Genomic DNA, 21,031 nt, shown 5'->3' with positions numbered 1-21,031 from the left:
TGACTACTATTGGAGTACAAATATTCATCGGTCTGAATTCCGTATTTCCCTAAGGGTATAGTGATAAACAAAATTCCAAGATGCCACCACCCCCAAATCCAGGATTCTCAGCCCCTGGTGCACAGACACCTTCTCCTATTTATTCAATCAAACACTAGTCTAAGTGCTGCTGTGAAGGCATTTTGCAGAAGTAACTGAAGTCTCAAATCAGTTAACTTTAAAATCGGGAGATTATTGAGGTGGGCCTGATCTAATCTTCACACCTCCTCAAAAGCAGAGAATTTTCTCCAGCAGATTACAAAAGGGGAAGTCAGGGACTGCTGCCACCAACGTGGCCAAGCAAAGACCCCCGCTGTGAACTGCCTTCCCATCCCACATAGGAAGTGAGGCAGTTAGAAGCTGACAGTGATCCTGGGACAATAGCTAGAAGGAAACCTGGGACCTTAATCCTACAACCATCAGGAAAGGAATTCTGCCAAACCGGTGAACTTGGAAGATCATCCTGAGCCCAGATGAGAACCAGAGTCATGGCCAGTACCTGGATTTCAGCCCAGTGAGGCCCTAAGCAGAGAACTCAGCCATGCCGTGCTCAGACTTCCCAGCTACAGAATCAGTGAGGTAATAAACTGTGATTGATTTAAGCCTCCAGGTTTATGGTAGTTTTTGAAACAGCAATAGAAAGCCAATACAATATTCAATCATTCTCTCAGTCATCCTGACGTGAAACCTTAATATTAATATTAACATTTATTTCCAAGTCGTTGGAAGTGTGTTGGTTGCATTTACCTTGCTGCACTGCTGACCTGGTATGAGCTCTCACCCTCCCACACCTGAACTTAGGTTGTCCTTTCACTTGCTCTATCTCTAGTTTTCCCCCAACACAAATACATAATATGCAATATTTCTCTCTTAAATTTTCAGAAGCACTTTTCAAAATCTTTACGTAATCCTCAATGCTTATCTGGAAATCATCATGGTATGTTCTAGAACAATATTTCTACAGTGAGAGGTGTGGGCATTCATTCCTGAATTTCAGATATCTCCATAAAACTGAAAATTTAATGCTTTCACATTTTCACTATTTTAAAAAAGTAACAGAAGTACACTGACCATTTGAAGTACAGGTTTATTTCCTTCCAAACTAAAAATAAATAAATAAACATTTTTTAATTTAAATAAAAAATAAATAAAATAAATTAAAATAAAATAAAATACAAGTTTATGACCAAGTACAGCCAGTCATTATCGGCCTCCTTATGTATACTTGTTTGTATTGATGATTTCATCAGCATAAATTGTACTGTATTGATTTTCTTCAACAGCAAGGTTAAGAAAAAAGGAGGACATGGTATAGAAGTGATGCTTGATACAAAAAGTGAAGGTTGAATAATGTCATAGTAAAATGTGAATTAAAATTTCATTGTACTTTAAATGAAAAACAAAAATAGTATTTTTTTCAAAAAGGAGAAAGAATAAGATAATGAGCGACTCTTCATAGTATAAATTCACTCTGCTTTGTTTTGTGATTAGCAATTTAGTTTCAGCCAAAACAAGCAATTAATTAATTATAAAAACTGGCTCATGTGATTATGCAGGCCAAGATCTGCAGTTGGCAAACTGGAGACTCAGGAGATGGAAGAGTAGTTCCAAGCCAAAAGCTGGCAGACTCAATACCCAAGAAGAGCCAATGGTTTGTTCCTAGTCTGAAGGCCTGAAAAGACCAATGTCTCGGTTTCTCAGACTTTCCTTGTTTTCAATGTCCTTCACAGTCTTAAAGAGGACTGCTCTAGTACTTTGCAGAATGTGCCTCAATTAGGATTTTGCTGAAGTTTTTCTCATGACTAGACCATGGTTATGTTGTTTTAGGAGGAAGAAACAGAGTCAACGTGTCATTCTTATCACATTTTATAAGGGTGTAAATTATCAAGGTGATATCACCATTGATGTTAACTTTGATCACCTGACTAACACTGTGAATTCATTCCATAGCTCACCTCCTTCATAGCAAAACATTTATATAAATTATTTTGGATTCTTCTGCATACATTTTAAAATAAAAATTTAGATTGTTAATATAAGGAACCCCGTACTTCAAAACAACTGAAATTAAAAATCTAAAAGACAGGTGTAATTTTCTCAGGAATCTATTTATTATTTATCTTTCTTGTGATTTGATCAGACTACCAAGTTTGATGACTTTGTATGCAACACAGTATCTTATAAAAGGTAGATGTTTAATAAAATTTTGTTGAATAAATTAATAAATTATGACCACCTCAAATCTATTTATACAATGTGTGTGTATGTTATAAATAAATCCCCATCATTTTCCTAATCAAAAGAAGGCAGATAAAAAATAATGTACACATTATGGCTCCACACATCACTAATATACAGTGACAGAAAGCAGAGCAGGGGTCAGCTAAACTGGGATTAATTGGAGAACTCTACAGTGATGGAAATGTTCCCTAATTTGATTGTGGCCAGAATTACACGGATATTTACATTCATCAGAGTTCTTCGATGAGTGTCTAAAAATGTAATCATTTAATGAGTTAAATTATATGCCAATAAAGTGGATTTTTAAAAAGTAAAATATGGATCTATTTTCTAAGGTTTCTTATCAGATGACAGAGAAATACCTGAAACTGTGAGAAGAAATAAGATTAGGAAATGTTAAAGATGGTTCTAAATTTAATAAGTAAAGAGGAGTGTATCAGAGACTGGGAGTTGGCCAGTGAAATTTATCTTCCCATTTGCCATATTAATGGAGTTTAAATTAAAAAAAAATATGGCCTTGTATCTAGAGTATACATTTCCAGTTCTTCTTTGTGAGTGGTTATACAGCCATGTAATGAAGTCTTCACCAAATAGATGAGGAAAGAATTGACATGTATAGCTTCTCCTTACTTGCTTAAGAGAAAATGGCTTGCCTGCCCTTCCCCAATTTCTGCTTCATGACCATTACAACACGGATGTGGCTGTATCCAGCTCTGATCATAAAGTTGAGATTAGAAGCTAGATATTGGTGAGGCTAGACCATCAAAGCAACTCAAATCACTGAATGCCCATGTGGAACAAAGCCTACAGGCCAGTCACCCAAGGGAGGAACATGTAGGTGAATTAACATTCTTCTTTAAGCCATTGTGTTTTTGGCTTCTTATGGAAGTTTAGGCTTTGCTCTAACTGAAACCAGGAAGGCTCAGGGCATTTTCTGTGGGGGTAACAGCATGGATAAAGGCAGGGAGATATATATGGCTGGCAGTGAGCAGACATGACTCACTGTATTAGAAAAAAGGGATCGGGATAAAGGAATGGAAAATTAGGTTAACAGAATGACCAGATTGTTGACAAACATAAATTATACCATTCAGTTGGGGTTTAGCAACAGTACAGAAGAAATGAATGATTGTGAACATTGCAGGGACATGTTGAAAGCATTTCTTTAGAAAGATCAATCAGACGTATACAACTGGCTGGAGGGAAAAAAAAAGATTCTAGTTAAATGAAACTGCAGAAATCATTGAAAAATAAAGTGATATGTACTAGGGCCAAGGAAGAGACCAAAAGAATAGAAGAAATGAAAAAGCCAAGATACATTTTGAAGAAAAGAACTGACAGAAGGAGGTGACAGATTCTATAAAGGGATTAAAAAAAATTACTAAGGTACAAAAACTCAGACAATGTTGGTAATTGTCTGGAGAAACAAACAGATCATCTTTGTATAATGAATACTTCAATTCTATTTTCACAGGAGCTATATTCTGCTAAACTTTCCAATTAATTTCAGTAACCTAATCTTTTTAAATGGGTTGCCTGCATGAATTACAGTATGATTCTGTATCTGAATCATATTGGTTTTCCCTGGAAATTAAATTCAAATTATATTTGTTTGCCCTTTGTTCCCCTTCTCAAGGAAGCACAGAAGTGTAACGAAGAGAGTTGAGTGCAGAGATGCCTTCTGAGAAGACAGTGTGCTGTGGTAAATTATGAACAGACATCGCCAAGGTGTACGGAAGACATGGGCTTGCTTGTTGCTCTGAATAGGTGACATTGTATGAGAAAACATGGCGAAGTTAAGGGACTGCAGATATTCTGAATGGCCAATACATGAAGTGAGTATCTTAGGGAGATGAAACTGGAAAATATTCCTTTTCTTCCAGTCTCCATCCTAAAGCTCTAGGTTAGATTCACATTATCCAGTGTTGGTCTGATAGCAGGCTTTCCCTCTTATCTTCCTTCAGCCATCTCTCACAGTTCCAGTCATGTTATGCTCCATAATGTGCGTTGAAATGAGACCTCCCTGGTTCCCAACCCTCTGAGAGCCCCCTCAACCCACTGCCTGAAGAATACAGTTTTGCCTCCTTGCAAGGCTATCCAGGCTTTCTAAAACCTGACTCCAAATTATCTCTCATCACCTGCTAACTCGTTCCACAAGTTACACCCTAGTTCTAGAATACACTCTGCTGTTTCCTCTCTTTGTTCTTTCCCAGTGACCCATCCTTTATCTTCACCTTTTGAAAAATCTGCATATCTCTAAAGGTTCAGGTTAAACAGGACTTCTTTCTGGATCTTTTTATATTATATTTGATTTTGTTATGTGGTTTACCACCTTTTTCAGTTATTTGCTTAGTCATGCATGGCATTTTTCTGTGAAGAATTAAGGTTTAGTACTCAAATCTGAAACTTTGCAAAATGTTTCCTTTTGTTTTTTCCATATGCTTCCTCCCACCTCTCAAATGAAGTACAAAAATCTTTGCACCAAGAGAACGAACCACACACACTTATACAAATACATTGATAAAATTGTTTCCCTTTCCTAACTGTTTAACTGGAGATTTAAAAGAAGAAAAATCTTACACATATTTACCAAATAGCATTTCTGTTTTACTTAATTATTCAGTAGACATAACAATTTTCAACTTCGAATGCTGATTTGTAGGTGATGATCATAAAAAATGACCCTCCGAATATTATCTTGCTTGGCAATTCATAATACAGACAATGCAAATTGTCATTTTATAAATAGAAAAAAATTGAAAGTATATTAAATACAATAATAATAAAAAATTTTGCTTAGAATTGTTCCGGAAAGAAGTGACAGAAAACCCAGTTCAAACTTATTTGAACAAACAAAAAATTAAATTAAATTAAAAGAGGATTTTTTAAGAAATATATAGACTCAAAAATTGAAAAAAGATACAAGTCTAGCCACAGACATTGCTTGATTCAAGCCTCAAATGACATCATTGATTGTTGTCTCTTGCTCTGTATTCCTCAAAGGCTTTAACCCCAGACTCCAAGCTGTAACCTCTGTTGTCTTCATTCAGCAAGTATCTTTCGAATGCCTACTGCACTGCAGGAAGTGTGTGTGTATGTGTGTGACTACTGGGTGAAAAGGTGAAAAATAATTCAAGGCAAGGGGCAGGAGGTGCTCAGGAAAGGCATTTTTGATATGTGCCAGGAAAGGATGTCAAGGAAAAGAACCTCTAATGAGAAGATGTTTGGGCTAAGACGGAAATGCAGTCAAGAATGGAGCCACGGGGTTATCTCTGCGGAGAACCTTCCTAGCAGAAGGAAACCAAGGAAAGGCTCCTGAAGCTTGAATGTGCTTGATGTGATAGCAAAACACAGAGGGAACAAGCCAACAAACTAGCAGACTAAAATGCAATGATATAAACAATTCTATTGTTTTAACAGACTAGTCTCATTAAATTCTGCAATTATTAGAGTAGATAAACATATAATTATACGCTGTTCATAAGAAATAAACTTTAAATATATTTATATCAAAGAATTAAAGGAAAATTGTTTTTTAAAAAGGAGCAACAAACAGCAAATAAGAAGTCTGGAGTAACTACAATAATATCCGGAGTAGATGAATTAGGCATCAGGACAAAAAGCATCATAGAGGTAGAGGGCCAGTTTGTAATCACAAAAGAATGAATTCAGTAAGAAGACAAGACAATCCTAAATGTGGATTTGTCTACTAATAAAGTCCCAAAATAAATGAAAAAAAAAATTGACAAAGTTAAAAGTAGGTAATTCCACAGCCATCGTAGGAAATACTAGCTTTCCGTTCTGGGCAGGTGATAAACTAGCTAGGAAAAATATAAATAAAGTCACAGACGGCTTAACTGGTATCTATACAGCGCTGTACGCACAACTGAAGACGTAAATTCTTTACAAATGCACATTGTTATGTTCACCAAGATAGACCAGTGTATTCGGCCATTAACAAGTCTCAATAAATTTAAAGTAACTGAAATCACATAACATGCTATCTGACTGCATAGAATTGAATAAGAAATCCATAACTATAAGATTTTTGAAAAGTATTTCAAAAATTTGGGAATATTTAGAAATTGAACATACTTCTAAATAATACTTGGGTCGAATAAGAAACTAGAAATCAGACAATGTTTTGAACTGCAGTGTAATAAAAATGCAACATGTATGAAATGGAGCTAAACCAGTGCTTAGGAAGAAAAGGTTGGTTGAACATTTGAAAATCTATAAGCATAATCCACAAATATAATAAATTGAATAAATAAAATTTTAAAATCTTTTTCCTCCTTGGCAAACTAGGAATAGCTAGAAATGCCCTCGTGCTGATAAAGAGTATAATTAATGATTAAATACCGAACGTTTAACACTAAATTCACCAAGAAGGCGAAGTTTCACACTCACACTAATTCTATTCAACATTGGAATAAAGATTCTACTATCACAAGCTGAGGGGGAATAAAAGCATTCAGATTGGAAAGAAGTAAAACCATCTCTATTTGCAGATGACATGATTATTTATATAAGAAACTGTAAGAGATTTACAAAGCTATTTGAATTAATAAGTGGGTGTGAACTTATTAAAGAATTCAGGTTAATAAATTAAAAGGAATTACATTTTTATGTAACAGCAGCAAACAATATGGAAATGAAAAAAATTCACTTACAATAGTGTAATAAATCAAATATTTAGGAATAAATTTAATAAAAGATATGACAGATCTCTTCACTGAAAATTAAAATCACTGAGATTTTTAAAAAAGAAGAAAAAGAAGAGCTAAAAAATGTAGCAATACACTTTGTCCTTAAACTGAAAGTTTTAATATTGTTACCAGGTCAGTTCTCTCTTGACCCGATCAAACTGATCTATAGATTCGCTTTAGTCTCAATCAAAATCTCTGCAGGATGTTTTGTAGATGTTGCAAGTTGATTCTAAAATGTGTATGGAAATTAGAACGGTATAGAATAACCATAGCAAAGTTTTTAAAAGAACACTAAAGTTGGAGGGTTTACACTACCTGATTTCAAAATGACTAGACTACAGTAATTAACATAGTACTGGAATTAAGGAAGACAAGGATATGAAAGGAACAGATTACAGGACACAGAAATAGCTCCTCACATGCAGTCAAGGTGCCAAGGCACTCTGATGGGAAAAGAAAGGCTATTTTAACAAATGTTGCTGGAAGATCTAGATATCTGTATGGGGGAAAAATAATGATTGACTTTATTAATACCCTACACAAAAATAAATTCAAAATAGATTCGGACCTCAAGGCAAAAAACTAAAACTAGCAAGTTTCTAGAATAAAACAGAGAATAATATATTTGCAAACTTGGAGGAAGTAATTATTTCTTAACTAGAACACAAAAGTCATAAATTCTAGAAGAAAATGTCAATAAGCTGAACTTCATTAAAATGTTCTTCAAAAGCAATATAGAAGTTAAATACGCAAAATACACATTAATATGAAACAAATCACATCCAGAATACATAAAAAACCTCTTACAACTTACTAAGAAGAAGATATACAACCCATTAAAAATAAGAAAATATTTCAGTGGACATTTAACAAAAGAAGACATGAATAAATACATTTAAAAGGCTAAAAGTATTATTAGTTATTAGAAAAATGCTAATTAAACCTTTTCAAGGTCATTAAAATGTCCAAAATTAAAAGCATTTTATTGCAAGGCACTGGTCAGCATCTGGAGCAACTGGAACTTTCATACGTTGTAGGTAAAGTATAAAATGGTACTACTATTTTAGAAATGATTTTGGAAGTTCCTTATACAACTAAACATGCATTAACCCTATTACCCAACAATTTAACTCCAGGTACTTATCCAAGAGGCAGGAAAATGCATATCCTCAAAAAGACCTGCTCAAAACTGTTTACAACAGCTTTATAGTAATGGTCAACAACTGGAATTAATACAAGTGCTGATCAACAAAGAATGGACAGGTAAGTGTTGGTATATTCTTTCAAAGTATCTAATTTGGTAATTAAAAAAAGAATAAATGTTATGGATAAATCTCAAAAAACATAATGCTGAACAAAAGAAGCCAAACTAAAGTATACATACTTTATAATTCCACTTATGTAAAGTACATATTTTATGATTTACATGAACAGGCAAAATCAGAAGTCAGATCAGTAGTTACTAATGAGTTATGAAGACTGAATGAACTAGGTACAAAGGAACTTTAGAAAGGTAATATATCTTTGTCAAGATAATTCTTAAACAATTTTATATATTTTTCAAAATTATTAGGGCTTAAATTGCATCTTTGTTTAATAAAATATCAGCATGTGGTTTACAAATGCACAGCTGAAAAGGAGTGGAGGTAGATGTCTCTGCATTTGAAAGGGGCAAGTAGCTGTAAAGCTAGAGTGTTAGATTGTTACCTAGACAACTACTGCAATAACCCAAGGAGGAGAGAGAATTTGGGGTGCAGAGGAAAAATAAACTAGTTCTGTGGGAGAATTAACTCCGCTCTTGTTTAGACTGCGAGCGCAGCGATGTCTGGGAAATCCACCTACCTCAGTATCTGATGTAAATGGTAATAACAGCCAAAATAATAACAGCTAACACTTACAAGCCCTACTCTGAGCCAGATGTGCTTCTAAGAACTTTAAATATATTAAGTCATTTATAGGAAGTACTTGGTTATGTCTGGTAAAATAAAAATCCACCCTATTTAATAGTATCCAAATACACTCTAGAAGCTAATTATGCAATTTACATTAATCTTACCATGGGATGTGCATGTCTAATGTATTGCAATATTAATATATAATAATGGGTGAGGCAGTATATTGCTCTTTTATATATTCAAAATGGAGAATGCAACTGTATTTATAAGAATGACTGAAAACAGCAAGAGGCAGCTGACAGTCATTTATTTAGTCATTACTGCTATTTGTTCATCACTGGTGCTCTTACAATGCCTGTCATCCTATGGAAGCCCATCCCTAGATGCCATTAGGATTTAGACTTCTCTATCCAGGGGTCTCAGCTATGTCACGGGCTCCTGGAAATGTATTTGTACATGTTCTCCTGTTTATGTGACTTCAGTAGAGTTTGGTACAAATGCTGCTGTGGTAAATTTAAAGAGTTAGTCTTGCCAGTAAAGCCTTCTTCTTATAAGGCTCTCATCCAGGAAATGAACTGGACACACACAGGATCTGGTTTGCTGGGGATGGGTCCCTGAGTACGGTGTAGAGGAACAGCTACACATAATTGCCTTATTCAACTTTATCTTTAAATTTTTAGAATGTCATACATAAATTAAATGTCAAAGGCGGCATTTCTGTGTGTTTATAATACCCATCCCCAACTAATTCTGGCAAATCTGACCAATAAAGAGAAACACATACGCAACTGAGCAAGTCTGGAATTCTGTACACTTTTCAAAGGAATAATGAAAAGTAATCAAGAAATTGCTCCAGAGTATCCTAAAGAAAGACCGCTTCTATTTGGCTATTTCTTTCACTTTTACATGGACATTCTTAGTGTGTTCAGTATGTAAAAGATCATAACTCTATGTGTCTATGTATCTTTATTATTCTCATATTATACATGTTCCCATGAGCATGTGCTAGAAATCTTGCATAAAGGTTAAGTGTAAATTGTAATAGCCAACTTTATGCTTATTGTCAATGTCTGGGTAAAATCAAGATGATTGTCATGAATAGTAGAAATTTTAAACAATATGAACTATGGTAGTTTTGAAAAAATGTAAGCCACCTTTGTGTTTCTGTCTAATAGAAAAAAAAAAATTAAAACACCAAACCCATGTCTCTTAAAGCAGGAAAACCAAATGGCCACAGCCTGAAGAGATGATAATGCGGAACTGAGAGAGAGAAGGATGACTTTGGGAAGTTTTACAGCCCTAGTTTGCAGAACCGTTAGCAAACAGAGTCAAAAAGTCAAGCACTTGAGTGAACAGTTCAACACGAAATGACTTCCTGAATGCCATCAGAGGCTGTGGTCAAATACCTCTGCCACAGAGCCAGCTGGGGGATGGAAGGACTTAGCACTGCATACAAATCGATGCCTTCTGTGTGTGGGTGCCCAGTGAGCAGCTGGCAGCAGGAGCAGAATGCCAATCACCCAGTGCCACTTCTTCATTTACAGCACACTGGGATTCAGAGGGTGGCTCAGAACCCGAAAAGTGAATTTATGGCTGCAAGAAAATCAATATTTTACAATAACTCTAGGCAGTAATTTAAAAGGCCATTCTGTGCACACCATTTACTTCTTCACATGCATGTATATTGCTATTCATGGCCACGGACACCCTAGGAGCAGAGAGATCCCATGAAGCGACTTCATTGGAAACACTGGTTCTTTACAAAGCTAACAAACGGCCTATGTCTCATCAGGAAAACTGAGTTATTAGTAGAAAGTTCTCTGAATTTCAAGAGAGGCTATTCACTTCACTTGTCCCATTCCCTGCCCCCAATTTTGCTCTTTTTCTGAAAGGATTTTTTTTTTCATTCTTAATGAAATCTGTCACCAAGTCAAAACCATCAAGTTTATCCTTTCCACAGATGACGTGCCAACACAGTACTGTGAAAACAGACACAGATAACAGAATGTAAACCTGACTTTTAAAAGTGATATATTTTGACTGAAGAAAGAGTATATTTATAACGCTCAAATAAAGCTAGTGTTCTTTTCTGAACTAATGTCTTCTTGCTTATTTATAAATAGAAGTATAACTTATACGTACTTCAGGAATGAAGTGTGTATTGGGTGGTGTGCTTTAGAAGGCTTAAGGGCTGTATGGCCAGCCCTCAGAATTTAGGAACTGACCCTTGACCTGCTGACAACTCAAAACCTCCTTGCTTCCTCTCACCCTCTCTGCCATTGTTTCTCTGAGCTTCCACGACTCCAATTCCTCCAGTTTGGTATCCCCAGTGAGTCACCCTCCCTAGACTTCTCACCCCCTCCATCTTCTCAAGCTTGTAACTGGACTCCTCTTTCTCATCTTGGCACCTGTTTTCAAATAGTCCTTCTGGTAATGAACTCGTACCATGTGGCTTTGAGACACACTTCTGGAAACCCTCCAATCTGGCAAATTTGTTCTGAAGGATGGAGCGTCCTGTGGTCCAACTCTTCCTCTGTTCTGGTCTAGGACACCTGAAATGAATAATCTTGCCAATTCTGCTTAACGAGAGAAATGCTTTCCTTCATGCAATTATCTTTCTTGTCACTTGTGAAATCTTTACATTTGCTATTCAAAAAATTAGCCCAGAGAGTATTTTGTGTTTGTGCAATCAACTCTGAAGAGGAAAAAGGACAATTAGATGAGCAATTTCTTCAAACTTGATTTGGAGAAACCTACATGGTTCCCAAATCTCTTATCTCTAAGAATTATTTTAATTTCAAGAAAGAGCTTTTATTGGTATTACAGAGCAAAAGATCAATTCCTACAACTGTATTTAACTATTTGAAATAATGCAGCTTATATTTAAATAATATACGTATTTGCATCATTACAGTTGCTACTTATGACATGGTGATCTATTTACAAATCAGATTTGTTTGAATTGATTAAACGTGAGAACTTTCTTTTTTAAGGTAAAAGAGGAAATATTTATAAAATTTGATACCTTGTCATCATCAAATAATTTTTTAACATTTAAAAGCTCTACCCCTAGTGTCTGCTCCGTTGGTATCTGACTGCAACCAAGTGTATCACAGATGAGGCCAGCGCTGGGTTCCGCATTTTGATAAATATCAGTTCAGGCTGAAGTCGCTTTAGCGCAATTGGCAGAAGTCGCACGGAAATTTAAAGGATCACCTTAAATTTTGTTGCTAAAACTATGTGGGCTTCTTTAGGATAAAATTGCCAGAGCTTTGGGATCTATGAGTGTCAGTAATGATATTTGTTAAACAAAATGAAGAATAGCAGGAGCCTTAGAAACAGAGGAAGTGGAAGGGAAAGTGCTCTGAGAGCAAATCGCACAAGGAGCTTTTAAGACAATCACAGGATATAAAGTACTAGGCCAGATTAGATAAATCCAAACACATTTTCACCCATCATCCCTTTGAGAAATGGTGCACACGTAAACAAGAGGAAAAACTGGTGATCACAGAAGCAGAGTCTCCAACTTCTCTGCTGTGCTCATCTCAAATGCACTGTTGTGTGCCTCTCAATCAGCCTGTTGCTCGTATCAAAAATGCTAAATGGCAAACATCTATGAGGCCAGCAGTAGAAGGATTAAATGAATCCTTTTGAAAAAACTAAAGGGGAGGATTCTCATTTACAAGCTACCATTTTTCCAGTAGAATGAAAATGAGAAAATATAAATTTCTCCAAGACAGGACTGTTGGTACATGTCCCAACAAGGATGAGACCCAAAGACACTAGACTGAGTGAAAGGAGATGAAAAAGTACACACTGTATGGCTTTCCTACATGATCATATGAAGTTCCAGAATATGCTAAAATAATTAATAGTGAGAAAAATCAAATCAATATTTGCGCTGTTTTATAACTTGCTAGAGTGGTGGGTTACATGGAATTTGTCAAAACACCTTAGAATATGTAATTAGATCTGTGCATTTCACTCTCTGTAAAGTGTAACTTCATTAAGCTATGCATGGGAAAAACTTACAACACAGTGGGAAAAAATTAAGCCTTAGGGAAAAAAGCATTTTGACAAAATATAAAAAATACCAATGTATTCAACAAATATTTACTGGATGCCTTTTAAGTGGCAGAAATTGCTTGGGGCACTTAGGATATACATCAGTGAATCAATTAGAAAATAATCAGTGCCCACATTTCAGCAATCGAGAGAAAAATAGCAGGAGAAAGAGAAAAAATAAAAGAAATAATAACTAACTGAATAGCATAGTAGCAGAAAGTGATAAATGCTTTGGAAAAGTGAAAAGGTACAGCAAGGTGGAGTGAATCACGGGTGCTGGTCAGGGAGCAGGGGGCTGGGTTGGGATTTTAAATTGGAGGAGCCAGGACAGGTAGTGTTGAGAAGCTGAACTCGTGAACCGAGACATGCAGTGGGTGAGGCTGCTTCCCACGTGGGTATCTGCGCAAAGGGCGCTGCAGGGGGAAAGGACTGCCAGGGCAAAGGCATGAGGCGAGTGTGCGTGGAGTGTATGCGGAACAGCAGGAAGATCAGCATGAGTGGTGTGAACTGACTCGACTGGAGACAACTGGGAGGAGAAATCAGAGACAGACCACTGGGATCCAGATGAGCAGGTGCCCTGGAGATCATCGTAAAGAACTTTGATTTTGGTTGGAAGGAGACAGGGAACTATTGAAGTTTAAAGAAAGATAATGTGCTGGCAATTTGGTGGTGAATCTAGGTTAATGGGACATGGAAGAAACAGAAAACTGCTGTTACAGGAGGTGGTGAAAATGGTCACGTTCTGGATATATTTCGAAGGTAAAACCTGCAGGATCTGCTGAGCGATTAGATATGCAGCATGAGAGAAAGAAAGAGGTCAGGATGATTTCAAGTTTTCTGGTTTATTGAAGGGTGTTGCTGGAGCAGATATAAAATACACAGACAGATAACTCTAGATTCACATAGAGCAAGCTGAGGTGAAGACCGCTCAAATGTGAGTTACTCTTATCTCACCAATTTGGGGCATAATGGAAAAAATAAGAGTAATCTGTAAAGAGTAAAGGATTTAAAGTAAGAAAATACTGAAGTGACATCAGTTCCTCGTCCTCTACCTGCTCCTCAGTGAAAGGGGGCATCTGTCCGACTGTCTCCCGTGATTATCGTGCATGTGAACAACAATAACAAAGAATAAGCAGGAAGAGAAAGGAAAGCAAAGGTGGATCAGAAGTAATTAGAATTGAAGTTATCTTGAAAGTCAACTCTGGCATTTTCCACCCATTAAAAAAAAAAAAAGCAAAGACCTCATGTGAAGTATCCAAAACTGTTGGTCCACTGAGAAATAGGAAGCTCCTCCCTCAGGAATCCCATTCCATCCCACATCTGCCGGAATTGTAACGAAGTTCTCAGATGGATCAATAAAGTTCTGTCTTCATATACTTTTTTATTTTTGCATTTAGTTTCGTTTTAATGTCTGCCCTGAGTAAGCATAATCTCCTTTTCTTGATGTGTTTTAGAACAATTAGCATATCGACCTGATCTTTAGGTGGTTTCCACGTCCTGCTCTCCTCAGCAGTCCGTCATTTATTCTTGGCTTCTACATCCACTGTCATCACAGTTTGCCCAGTCTCTTGGGGATGGCCACCTGGGCTCTTTCCAGCTTGGGGCTAGTGTGCATGAAGCTGTGGATGTTCATGTGCAAGCCTTTCGACATCGTAATGCCCGTTTCCTTTCACAAGGTACTGCCAAAACTTTCCCCAAAGTCGTTGTACTATTTCACATGTTCACCGGCAATGTATGAAATTTCCAGTTTTGGGTGCAGTCAAGGTGGGGACTGACTGAGCACAATCTTGAGCAACTTTCTGCGGTGCTGGAAATGTTGTCTTCGTACAGATTTTAGTTGCACCCATGTATGTACTGGTCAAAACTTAGTAAATGTGTACATTTTGTGTACTTTTGTGTCCATTTCATTGAATGTAAAATTTACACCACACACACACACACACACAAACTGTAAACAAATACTAAACACCAGCTAATGACATGCTTACTAAAATATTTAGGGTGAATTGTACAATTTACTTTGTAATGTGTTTTAAAAAAGCTAAACTGATGAGCTGACAGAGGCATGGGTGCACTGATAGATATCTGATAAAGCAAGCACATCAAATGTTAATGGTGAAACTTTATGGACAGTATTCAGGTGGCCACTCCAAAAGTCACTTCACTTCACTATGTGTTTAAAATATTTCAAGACAAACCTTTAAAAAAAAATGGGGGGGGGTGGAGTAAAACATACTGTGACCATAGGAACCAGCTATTCTACTCATGAAACGAAGGCACGTGTCCATACAAAGACTTGTGCACGAATGTTCAAAGCAACTTTATTTGTAGTGACAAAAGGCTAGCAGCAACTCAGGTGTCCACCAGGAGGTAAGGGGATGAAACAAAAGGAGGCAGAGCCTGGTGGACTACTGCTCAGCACCGAGAAGCAGAGAAGGAATGAACTATCAGCAGCACGAACGGATGAATCTCTAAATAGCTGTGCTGTGTGAAAGAAGCCAGACCAAATATATATATACTTATACATATAAAATAGGGAGAGAGGGATGCTGTATGATTCCGTTTATGTAAAATTCTAGAAAGTGTAAACTAATCTAGAGCGACAGAAAGCAGAACAGTAGTTGCCTGGGGATGATGTGTGGGGTGGAGTGTGGGCGGAGGGAGGGAAGGATGACAAATGGGAATGAGGAAGCATTTGGGCCCGATAGTGGTGATGGTTTCACAGTTTACACACACACACACACACACACACACACACACGTCTACATCAAAGTCTATCAAACTTTATACTTTAAATAGGTGCAGTTTCATGTATATCAACTGTACCTCAATAAATCTATTTTTTAAGTCCTTAAAGAAAATCATCTATCATTCTTGAATTCATTTTCTGCTCACAGGGTTTTCAGCAGTCTTTTAAATGGTCTCAGCAGTGGAGACCGTTTCCTCTTTGATCCACGCCCTTTACTCTTCTGTCCTTTAATATGGATTAAACCATTGTTATTATTTTGGCAGCATTGACACATGGTTGGCATGTAGTGTAACTAGAGTGAAAAAAAAAATCTCTTGAATCTTTTCATTTTTTAATTTAAAATATGTAAGTACTGCTATTAAACCAGGTCTTATGGGATCATACTGTATCGAGCTTTGTAGTTGACTTCTTACTTCAAATGCACAATTTTACGTTTCACATGACTCAGTTTGTAATATTTTGGCTCATTATTATAGCCCATTTTAACATTTGTGTGCCTTTATGCTGTAATCAAAGTGTTAGGGATCACTTCCTTTTGTGAGGCCACTGCCTTGAGATGACATGTGAAAAAACTAGCTGGTCAGAAGAATATAAAACTTACAACTTAGGAAAAAGAAATAAGAACAAAATTAAATCAACTCATCCAATATGAGCATGATCTTTTACTATGAAGTTCATGATATATCAATATACTGCATGTTGTTCTCAACCTACACTTCATATTTTATTAACTTACTAGTTTACTAACAGATGTAATTTACTGAATAGGCAGGTGATAGTTACAGAATAGATAACATTAATTTAATAAATACTATTCCTTAAGTAAAAAAGTGATACATACTATGAATTTTTGTTACGTTACCCTGGTTAAAACTGACTTTTTCTTTGTTCTTAAGTTGTGATACTCGCCATTCATTTCATTTTTTAGTTATTGCTACTTACTGATGTCCCTATTCTGTCCTATCAACACTCATTATACTTTTGTGTCTTTATTTGCTCCTTGAGGCTATGTAGAGAAAATTCTGTGGCTTTATTTATTAAATAACAAGAAATATGGCTAAATAAAAGTCTAGTTAGTAAATGATTTTTTTTAACAACATTAAGACAAAAGAAATAATGGCTTGGAAAAGTTGAAATTGCTCCATTAAGTAGAGGACAAAAACTATACAAAGAAAAACAGTATACTTCTTGCTTTGGCAGATTAAAATGAACTAAAACTATAATATATATATAAACCATCCCTAGCAGGAAAACAAACTTATTTAGTGCTTCTTAGCACAGACAGCAGTATTGCTCATGACAAAATACTGTACCTCTGCTATTAAACTCTCAGGAAGGCATTAAAATCACAGGGCGCTATTAAAATCCATCATATTTTAGAAGTAAAATATAAACGCAAACTAAAGCATGAGTAAGTTGAACTGAACAAAAGTGATCATCTATGAGATATAAAGAAATGCAATGAAAGAGTTCATCCACAATCCCAGCCTGATAAAAGAAAATGAAAATTTATTTTCAGTGATAATGCTCAAGTTAAATTGCCTTTTATTCCTATGTTGGTTGTATAAAATGTTGCTGTGCAGATAAAGCTTTAACTTGTCAAGCACTCTTATTTCCTAGTGCGGCTGATGGTCTACTAAGAAGTTCCAAGAGGTGCACTTACCTTGTGACTAATGATATTTATGCGGCAAATACCTTTTACTCCTTTGCCTTCACCGTTAAATTTCCATTGGGTCAATATGAATAATGGTGTAAACATGCTATGTTCTTTTCTGACAGTTAACTGGAGCACTTTTTAACAACCTTCCATAACTAAAAGACCCAATATTTCTGGAATATCCATTCTTGACCAGAAAATTTGTTCTTTGTGAAAGCATTTTTGGATGAAAATGTGTTTGTTGTCTCCACATAGAGCCAACAGTGTATAGAAAGTGTATATAGTCAACTGAAATATCTGTTCTTTTAGCCAAAGAAGAAATCTTGTAGCCCAAAGCCTCAAAGTTGTAAGATACCACAAATTGCATTAAAGAGATAATCTTGTCTGTCAGAAGACAGCTCTGGAGTAATCACTGCTGAAACCAATCTTTTATCCTTTCTGCAACAGTATACACCTAACCAGCTCTCACGACCTGTCTACTTTATTGCTTGGAAGTCCTCACAAGTCACCTCTACCCAAAATTCTCCATTGTTGTTCTCAGAAAATTACAAGGAGGCAGAGCAGAGCACATGAGGCTTTATGGGATATTCTAAGCAGACTAAGAGTTTCCTTCTTCATTATCAAGTGAAGAAAAGAATGAAGTGAGCTTCACCAAAAGCTTTGGGACATTAACCACTTACATGCATTGGGCAAAAGGTCCTTTGCTTCAGGTCAGGAAATTAGCGAGCACATGCCTTGTGTTGGCATACAAGGAGGTTCAAGACATTGGCATAAATGTTTGCTTTCTTAAATTAGAACCTAGTGTCTTGAAGATTCCCAAACTAGGAACCCTAGGAACCCTTTGCTTCAGGGACACCTTTGTCCATGGAAGCCATGGGACACATCTGACTGTGGGTCTGTGAATGAGAGATGAAATATGACACCCTAACCATGCATGGGAATGGTCTCCCTGAGCCTGGGGAGAAAGCGGGTGCTTTTTCTGTCTGGATTCTAAGTGTTATCTTCTAATAAGGACATTGTTTGGTGGGGGGGGGGTAGTTTTAGGAAAATAAAATGTGACTCATTAACTATATTTCTCAAATAGGAAACCCATTAGATGGTCTGTGATATGTCATGCAGTAAATTACAGCAAGTAGTGGAAACACAGCCCGTCTGGTTTTATTACCCATCTTGTCACAAGGCATGATTAAATCAGTGAACCACGTTTAGAATCAAAGGGTAGGAAGGGACCCTGAACAACTGTCAAATAAAATGGAGAGGAGTCAGCTTGGTGGCTGCTGTTCTTTGTGTGAATTAGAGGCAGGCATTGATATGGGGGAGGATGCAGCCCTGCCAGCATATATGACTTGCAGATCCCAGACAGTCTCATTCAGTAAACATTAGGTAGTACACAGAATCTGAAACTGTAGTTAAGCGCACAGGTTATTCTGAGAAATAAATCCATAAATTCTCTAGCATTCATGGTTCTATTAAAAGACCACAGACAGTGAGAAAAAGTAGATGACAGTGTTAAGAGGATTATAAACTGAACAGGTGAAGTTCAAAGAGCTAAAGGTCACATAAGACCACTGAGATGGGAAAGGGCATTACTACAGGGCATAGAAGCATGTCACACGGGGGTCCACCACACTCCCCATGAAGGAAGGACATGGCTGGAACAATGGAGGCAGAAATCCTGGCGCGCATGCTAAAAGTGCAAATAATTCAGTTTGATTTAAAAATGCACATCAGATTATGTAGGGGACCAGAGGCAGATGAGTCTAGAAGGTCACAGAGGACACAATTTCAGGCTAAGCTATTGGTTTTTCTTCATTCCACTGACAATAGAGGATTTTTGGAGGTTTTAAAGAAAGAAGTGACACAAAGATAATTGTGCCTTAGAATGATTCATCTTGGGTCAAGAGAGGAGGTAACCTAAGAATATTCTGCAATCTTCCAGGGGAAATGGATTGAAGATCAAGCCTGGAGGAGAAGCAGGAGGAAGCGAGGAAAGGAATATACGAACCAGGTGTCAGGCAAGGACCTGATGAACGATGAAATCCAGGCCGTGCAGGACAAGAAGGACTCAGGTGACTGAGAACCACACTTACAGGATAAGGAGAATTATATTCTTATCCAATAACAGAACTGGGGAGATGGGATTGAGAAATCTGCAAGAAACGATGGGACTGATTCTATGGTAACTCTCCGTTACGGTTTAGAGATTGCAAAAGCATCTGTTCTAAGTAGCTCAGACGTCAAGAGCGCAGGTTCTGGAGGCTGCCTGCCTGTGCTCAAACCCGGGTTCCAGGACGTGCCCGCAACGTAACTCCAGGCAGACGGTTCCCCCTGTGTGCACCTCACCTGCCTCTTCCTTGAGACCAGGGAAAACAGCAGTAAATGCTTCAGGTGTAGCACATACCACGTGCTCACAGTAAGCCCTCCAGAAACGCCAGCTGTTACTGTTTCTATTGTTTGTCAGTTGGCAAAAGTGCCTTTTCCTTTAACATATCCTATCTCAGCTCTAACTTACCTCTCCTCTACCAAACCTACACCATGTATCCTCTGTAAAAATGGAATATGGTTGCTCACACTGCTCTCTAATACAGTCCTGCATATAAATTGATTTACTCTGTCTCCTCACAGTTATATTTCTACTTTTTAATAAACTGTGTGACTTTCTTCCACTTACACAAAACTAATCTAATAGAATGCATTTCCCCAAAACTATCCATATAACTACTAACGCTTATTGCTCAAAAATATTGTCTCAAAGCTTTGTAATGTACTGTGTTATTTCACCTGAATAAATAATGCCTTTGCTGCAAAAGCAATTCCTGTAAAAATCATGTTTAGTAAAAAGTCTATTAAAATAGAAAGATTTTTCTAGAAAATAAGAATTAAAAGTGGCATAGATCACTTACATATACACACTGATGGCACCAGAGAGTGAGAAAAATTACTCATGTTCTATACTCCTATAGAACTCTGTGTTTGTCTCACGTGTAATTTGTGCTGTGGCTGCACTGTTTTCTACGCACACACAGATCCCTCTTCATAATCAATGTGGTGTCACATCTCAAAATCACAAAACTAATCCAGCTCTTTTATTGTATTTTTTTCAATAAAATCTGGGCTCTTCATCACTCTTGATCCCCACACAGAATTTCTATTGATGTTGCTAAGAGACGTGCACATGAATCAAGCCTACTAAATGACACATAATAACAAGGAGGCTGAATTGCTCCAGGGATTAGTAATGGGCCCCTGACCTACAGGTCAACAATTTGAATCCAGACTCAGTTAATAATAGCTAAAAATTGCTACAATCTGATGCCCAATTGACAGCCAATGAAAGGAGACCTACAGTCCCTGTGGAATTCCAAGTTAACAGGTGCCCTAACACAGAATCCCCCAAACAATGGCCAAGTTCAAAGGGCGAAGATTAAATCAGTGTGGAAAGCGAGCTGCTTCTGACCAGCAGAGGAAGTCCCTGCACTCCTTCCGAGTGTGCTGACTGTAAAACATATCCTTCCTCTTTCACACAAACGGGAGACCTCTTCCTTCTGTGACGGTGAACACACAACAGCAGAACAACATAGCAACTTAGAAAATTAAATTGTGTATATGCTGAAAATGTTTGTTTGCCTCTGGGTTTATATAAATTTCATTTTAAATGTGATTCTTATAATAGAAA

Source organism: Camelus bactrianus, chromosome 14 (assembly GCF_048773025.1).
Source record: "Camelus bactrianus isolate YW-2024 breed Bactrian camel chromosome 14, ASM4877302v1, whole genome shotgun sequence".
Taxonomy (NCBI): domain Eukaryota; kingdom Metazoa; phylum Chordata; class Mammalia; order Artiodactyla; family Camelidae; genus Camelus; species Camelus bactrianus.
Note: the sequence above shows the minus strand (reverse complement) of the source record.